The 7,153-nt window shown below is 37.0% G+C and overlaps 1 protein-coding gene across 3 annotated transcripts in view; it reads right to left on the bottom strand.

The window, feature by feature from the left end:
• Positions 1 to 2,668: 2,668 nt before the first annotated feature.
• LOC106476606 (zinc finger protein 27-like) overlaps positions 2,669 to 7,153 on the bottom strand; it is a 7,324-nt gene continuing 2,839 nt past the window's right edge. For all 3 annotated transcript variants that reach the window (XM_022380415.1, XM_022380416.1, XM_013937251.2), the window contains exon 2: positions 2,669 to 7,138. The gene's annotated coding sequence lies outside the window, so the exon portion shown is untranslated. The remainder of the gene's footprint in view (positions 7,139 to 7,153) is intronic.

Here is a 7,153-nt window from a genome sequence, read left to right as displayed (position 1 = left end):
TGTGGCATGCAAATCAATAGAAGCAGCAACACTTACCGGAATTTGGCCTTTGTTGTTCCCAAACGTCATTTTATCAAAGTTAACTACACCCTTCCTCGGTAGTAAGTAGTCCAACCCTAATATGCATTGGTCTTCAATGTCAGCCAAGTATACTTTGTTTCTGTTCTTTATGCCCAAGAGCTCAATAGTTACCCACACAGGTCCCCACAACCTTGCATAATCTCCAGTCACACCACAGAGCTTCTGTATGGCTTCTGGTACTCCTTTGTGATCTAGCACCTTGATACTCACAAGGGTTTGCTGAGATGCAAAATCTATGACACAGTTGCACTTTTGGCCATCCAGCTTTCCTGTCATGTAGACACTAAGTGTGCTTGCCATTTTACACTTAGCTGTTGGGATTTTCACGATGGGGGTTGGTGGGCATCCATCAGCACCAACCTCTACTGGTTTCCCCGAGGCTGACTTATTGGTAATATTCTTCTTACACTGGCTCTTCACATGTCCTTGCTCTACACAGTTCCAATAACCTTTTTGGGTAGCAGCATTTCCTGCCGTGGCATCTTCCCTGTGTTGAAGTTGCCGGTATTGAACTCTCTTGTGCCCCAGTTTGTTACAGTGCCAGCAAAGTCCTTCAAACTTCTCTGAAAGGTACCCTTTTCTGGCCTTCAATCCTGATGACTGTACCAACCTTGGTACCTCTGTGCTGGACTTAACGTAGGATTCGAATTCAAGAGCTCTGGCCATTGCAACTTGTATAGTAAAGGGGTGTGCTTGCTTTACTTGTATCTTCAGTTGTGAACTGTCCAAGGCGTATATAAATTGATTTCTCAGCAACAGCTTGAGGACATCGGGTGGTGCAGTTGGGTAGGCCTTGTGTGCCATACTTTCCAAATCCTGTGCCAGCTCTTGCAGGCTCTCCCAGTAGACTTCGGACTGATTTTGAGTTCCATACCTGATTTCTAGAGCAGCCACCATGCTTTATGTTTGTGCATGTTGTCTGCTGGCAACTGTCCAAGTATTTTCATTGGTTGTCCCTTCAAGCTCATTGCCAGGTACACTGCTTTCTGCTCCTCTGTCCATCCATTCATTTCTGCCAGGAGCTCAAATTGTGCTCTATATACTTCCCACAGTGCCTTTCCATCGAATTCCTGCCGCTTACTTCGTACTAGATCAACTCTATTGCTGACACTCATGTCTGGAATGTGATATCTGGCAGGACTGACTATGTGTGCATTAGGGTTTAGCTGCGGGGTCTGGAAGGGGCTTCCTGTTGTCTGGGGCTGATTAGGTTCATGGTTAATATATCCTTCCTGTGTAAAAGACAGTAAATCGTCCTTTAATGTATTTAATTCACTTTGAAATTTACTAATCTTTTCATTTGTACTTCTTGTTTCCTTTCTTGTTCCAGTTGCCAATGGTGATGATTTTCTTACCGCTGCTGTAGTTTCTCTTCATGTTTATTTTCTTTCTCCTCCAACCACTGCTATAGTCTCTCTTCTCATTTATTTTCTTTCTCCTCCAACCACTGCTTGTAACCTCTCTTGTTTCTTTTCTCCAACCACTGCTGTAGTCTCTCTTCTTGTTTCTTTTCTCATTCCTCCAACAACTGCTGTAATCTCTCTTCTTGTTTCTTTTCTTTCTCCTCCAACCACTGTTGCAGTCTCTTTTCTTGTTTCTTTTTATTCCTCCAACAACTGCTGTAATCTCTCTTCTTGTTTCTTTTTTTTTCCTCCAATAACTGCTGTAAATCTCTCGTTTATTTTGCTGTTCGAGCTGTCACTGCTGTTGTCTCTCTTCTTGTTCCTTTTCTTTCTCCTCCAACCACTGCTGTAGTCTCTCTTCTGGTTTATTTTCTCGTTTTTTTTTGTTTCTTTTGCTGTTCTTGTATTGCCATCAAACCCGCTAAGTCGTAGTTTGATTTGCCACTTCTCGTTTCCATCTTTTTTCTTTTCGGTCCCACTTGTTACACCAATTTGTTGCGTATCTGTTTGTTTGATAATTTTCGAGGAACTTCAGCGATAGAAGTCTTTTCTTGATTAAACCAGTTTATTCTTCCTTGATACAAACTTTTAATAAACAGTAATTCCACAGTCAATACTAGCTCGTAAATTACCCGGAACTCTCTTCATTCAATTCCGCAGGCTTTCTCTGCCAGACTTATATACTAAAGAAGAGGGCGTCCCGAACAAACTCGGTCTTCCCCAATAATTCATCACATGTTACATTCGTCACGTAACTTCCTCTGTCGTAACACTAAATATACTAAAAGATTCGTCTAAGTTTACTCATTTAAATACGGACCTTAACTCCACATACAACAAAAAATTAATCAAATTACTCAAAACAGCATTAAAACTTTTAAACTTTACAATATTTTTGCATACAAACCAACCAGGAATCTGCGGTTTACCAAAAGTCCATAAAATCTCAATATCCTTACGCCCAATTATGTCTTCTTATAACTCTTGTTTCCAAAATAAAAACCCAATTAAAAACACTTCACACCTTCTACAACACTTTCATATTATAGACAGTTACGTCATTATGTCTAGCTTTGATGTCCTAAAACTATTCCCTCAATCCCCTTGTCATGAAGCAATACAACTCACTACAGAAATTATTTCTCCAGACTTCAAGATAACAAACATAAAACAAGAACACCTAATTTAACTGTTACAGCTAACCATGTTTATTTGCTTTCAATACAAAGATTCATACTTCCTTCAGTTACACGGACTTGCCATGGGAAATCCATTGTCAGCTATTTTTGCTACTCTATTCTCACATCACATAGAACACCATGATACAGTCTTTTATTCACATACGCCTGCATTTTGGCATAGATATGCAGATGATGCTTTTTTTTCTTTTTTTTTGCGGCTTTACTTGTCAAGATGAGCAAATAAAATTTCTTCAACACATAAACAACCTACATAAAGACATCGTTTCTTTGTAGTTAAGCACAAAGCTACACATCGGGCTATCTGTGAAATGCCCACCACTGGTATCGAGGCCCGGTTTTCGCGTTGTAAGTCCGCAGACATACCGCCATGACACTGGTCGGCACATAAAAACATACAATTCACAGTGGAAAATGAAAACTACACAATAAATGTTTTAAACGTTAACATCACATGAACCCCCATCGGTTCACCATTAAAATTCATAGAAAAAATACGAACAGCGGAAATTGCATAAACTGGTTTTCTAATCATGTAACCCCACAGAATCTAGGCACTCTAAAAAGCCTCCTAAATACAGCATACACCAAATGCACCACAGAAAACATCGATGAAGAAACTGCACACTTAACTCAATGCTTTACTATCATAAACCCATTCGCTACTCAAGTAGTTACAGAAATTATTAACACACTATCATTTTTAAAGTGGCGTTGGACTTTTTGTATTCTCATTTGGAAAACAATCACTCAGTTTTTCACAGTTTATGTAAAGAAATTAAGTCACACAATTGATGTCATACATGAAATTACTTAGGACAGACTTAAATCAGCTGGTGATAAAATTAAAAATCACTATGATATCAATGCTGATGAGATTTCATTAAGGTGATGTGGTATAGCTGCTCAATTCCCAAAGCATAAAAGGTCAGACTCAAAAGTTAAGCAAGTGTTGATAGGAGCCATATGTCGTACCAAAAAGAATCAGACTTGGTTTATAGAATCCAGAAGGGTAAGCAATTTAAGTCATGTCATCCACACCTATCATCTAGGGAAGTAAAATGGTGAAATAATGGCCAAATGAGTCACCCCAGAGAAGAATTGGTCCTTGAAAATTTAACCTACTAAGCAGCCCAGGTTTCCTGTTGGGACCACTTCCAAAGGATCAACAAAGATAGAGCCATCAGTGAATTCACTCAACTACTTACCTAGAAAGTACTACTCCATAAACAAGACAGCCAATGGAAAGATGGGAAAAAGAGACTACTCTATTTGCATACTATGGGCCTTGGAAGAGAAAACAAAAAAAAAAACAACTTGATGAATGGACAGCTTAGTGATATGTTTTAATTTTGTATTAAGACAATTCAAGGGACTTCACAATCCAGGAAGGGGGCAGTGTTGTGAGCTATGTTTCAGATGTTTTGATTTAGATGTTAGCTGGAGGACACATGATGTTAAGATCAAGTAAGTTTATACAAGTAATCCCAAAATACCAATAATATTTTTCAATATTTATTAGATAAACTTTGCAAGGTGTCTACAAACAAGGCTCCACTATAAATTATGAAAATCAGTGAAGTACTCAATCAGTATTTTGTTTGTAGATGCCAGTCATTCAGCAAAGTATTTAGTTTTAGTGAAGTATTTGTATCAGTTATTTATCATGTATATTCAGTAAATGGATTGATTGGTCATGAAATTGTACAAGTTTAATTGTACATAGGCAAAGTACCTTAAGTAATCTCTGTTGAATTTGAATGTGAAATTGATAATTGTGAAAGTAGTCTGTAGATAAAGGAAGAAATAAAGTTAATTTAATACTGTTACATGGAGTGATGATTAAATTGAATAGTGTGGAATGGAGCCCAGTATTTATAGTTGAAGGGTGTCATGATGAATGTTTGAATGTTATAATGTGGAATAAGATGGGTCCTTGTACAGAAAGGTCAAAATAAAGTTCATTATGACATAATCATACATTGAGTCCAGCTATTGCAGCACCCTCCCTACCACTTGACATTAGACATGACAAACAGTACCCTCTGGTGGTTTGTTCACAAACTATGGAACCAAATATTTCTCCAAACAATAGCTTACAGATTATCTCGCTACCTTAGTGATACATTTTGGAACTATCCCTCACCTCTAGTAGTATAATTTAGAATATCCCTCTAGCACCACTCTGATGTCACAGGTCACGTGACCTCAGAAGATACCCCACTTTGTGGCTTACTTCGATCTCCACTCAGTGATGAACACCCCTATTGAAACAGCTGATATGGATGCTAAATGGGCTAACTAATAATGAGGTAACAATCATTACAAAATCTCACATCAGGAATGAAAGTTCACCCCAGCCAGTTTCTATGTAACTAATTGTACACCTTTGTAGTACACAAAATTACCTGAACTTGGTAGATCAGGAATACCTTCAACAGTACAAGAAAATTTGCACTATTTGGTGTATTCCATGTGACAAAGATATTTTAGATCTCTGAATGATAATTACACAACAAAAACAGTTAACTTTTCAGAAATAGGCATTTTGAGATACAGAACGAATCTCAGAACTAGCCTTACTTCTTTACTATACATAGTATAGTGCAGAGTCTACGAACGTTATGCTGTATGTATCATCTGTAATGTTAAATTGGAATGTTGTAAAAACTGTTTATTGATTGTATAATCAGCTCACCTGTTATCACAATTTAAAGAAAACATTGTTATAATGTACTTTCATCAGATGACCTCATATAAATCACTGGACAGATGCTCAGTTGCACATTTGTCAACTGTTGAATACTATTTTTATTTTATGACTGTTCTTTCAAACATTAACATCATTTGCTAAAACTTGCTCCTGCACAACATGTATCTTACGTAAATAACACAATAGCATAAAGTCTGCTTGTTTCTTCTTTTTTAAATACACAAAATGATAAAAAGTTGTAAATTTAATAATATTAATTTAATAAAATTTTCTGTAAAAAATTAACAAAAACATACTTTGCTTGAATAATTGTTGTGTATTATAGTGACCTGCTGGTTCCATACTCAAAATATTTTATGACACAGTGTGATAACTGTAATAAACATTTGGTGTTGAGTTTTTGAAGTTTGGGATTACCTGGAAATAATCTCCAGATGCGAGTTTAGTCAGTTCCAATTGAAACATTCAAATGAGTTGAGAATCAGCTTATCCTCATGTTTAGCATACAGCACAGGGTGAAGACCTCAGATGTAGGTGTGTTCACGAGCTGCTTGACTCCACTCAGGTCTACTTAACATATTTAAATGAGTTAAGCATATCTTCAAATTATTTTGAGAATAAACACATTATCAGGATAAAGGAAAAATACATCTTAGGACTAGCTTTGATATGCAGGATATATCTTTCCATTTCTAACTGCTTTTATTATCATAGAAATTATTTAAATGTTTCATTTATTCTGTTTTATGCAGTTTTGGTATCACCGTGGTCTAGAAACTCACAGAGGTTGACTTTGTTCTCTATAACATATATTAATTACTTTGCCAGAAAGTATGTTGTGGTACATCCATATTAAAAGAAAAAAAACACTGCAACATCCTTTGCTGGCAAAGTAGATTATATCTGTATGTCACAGCCAATAAAACCTGTAACAAAATGACCAGTCACATGGTAATGCCATCACAAGAGAAAGGCTATAAACTTTCTTGCATAATTGAAGCATTTATTCTCTATCATTTCCACCTGGTTTTTACTTCATTTTAGTTCTACAAAAGTCAACCCTGAAAGTAGAAAAGCTGCAAAGCTATACCATGATTTCATAGAAGCAACCATGTTAATGCATAGGGTTCAAACTCAGTCAGTGTTGATTCATAAATTTTCTGCTCAATCTTGTGGTTTTTAAGTAAATATCTCATAGTTGCATGGCAATTAGTTCTCTAAAGAATACAAGTGTGCAAGTAGAAGAAATTTTGCTGCCATGACCACAGGATTTATTGGAGTAATTGTTAACATGTGTGCTGGCCCTCGCTTTACCTAGTGTATTAAATGAGTTTATAAGAATGATTTAATGAATAGAATAGTTTATTCTGGATCTAAAAGTACTCAAGACCAAGAGAGAGAGAGTTAGTTTCCAAAGAGATTTAGTTGTATGAGTGAGATGTCAAGTCTAGGAGAAGTCCTCTCCTGGAAATAGGCCTTTTTCCCACACCACAAAGGTTTGACTTCAATCATTTTACAACCACAGACACAAGAAGATCTGTTGAACCAATGGATCAAGCCTTATACCTGGAGCACCCAAAACCAATGGATAAAGCCTTATACTTGGAGCACCCAAACTGATGGATCAAGCCTTAAACCTGGAGCACCCAAACCGATGGATCAAGCCTTAAACCTGGAGCACCCAAACCGATGGATCAAGTCTTATACCTGGAGCACCCAAACCGATGGATCAAGTCTTATACCTGGAGCACCCAAAC

Source organism: Limulus polyphemus, unplaced genomic scaffold (assembly GCF_000517525.1).
Source record: "Limulus polyphemus unplaced genomic scaffold, Limulus_polyphemus-2.1.2 Scaffold11005, whole genome shotgun sequence".
In the NCBI taxonomy this organism is placed as follows: Eukaryota; Metazoa; Arthropoda; class Merostomata; order Xiphosura; family Limulidae; genus Limulus; species Limulus polyphemus.
The sequence above is the reverse complement of the archived record's forward strand: the minus strand, read 5'-3'. Positions and strand labels throughout refer to the sequence as shown.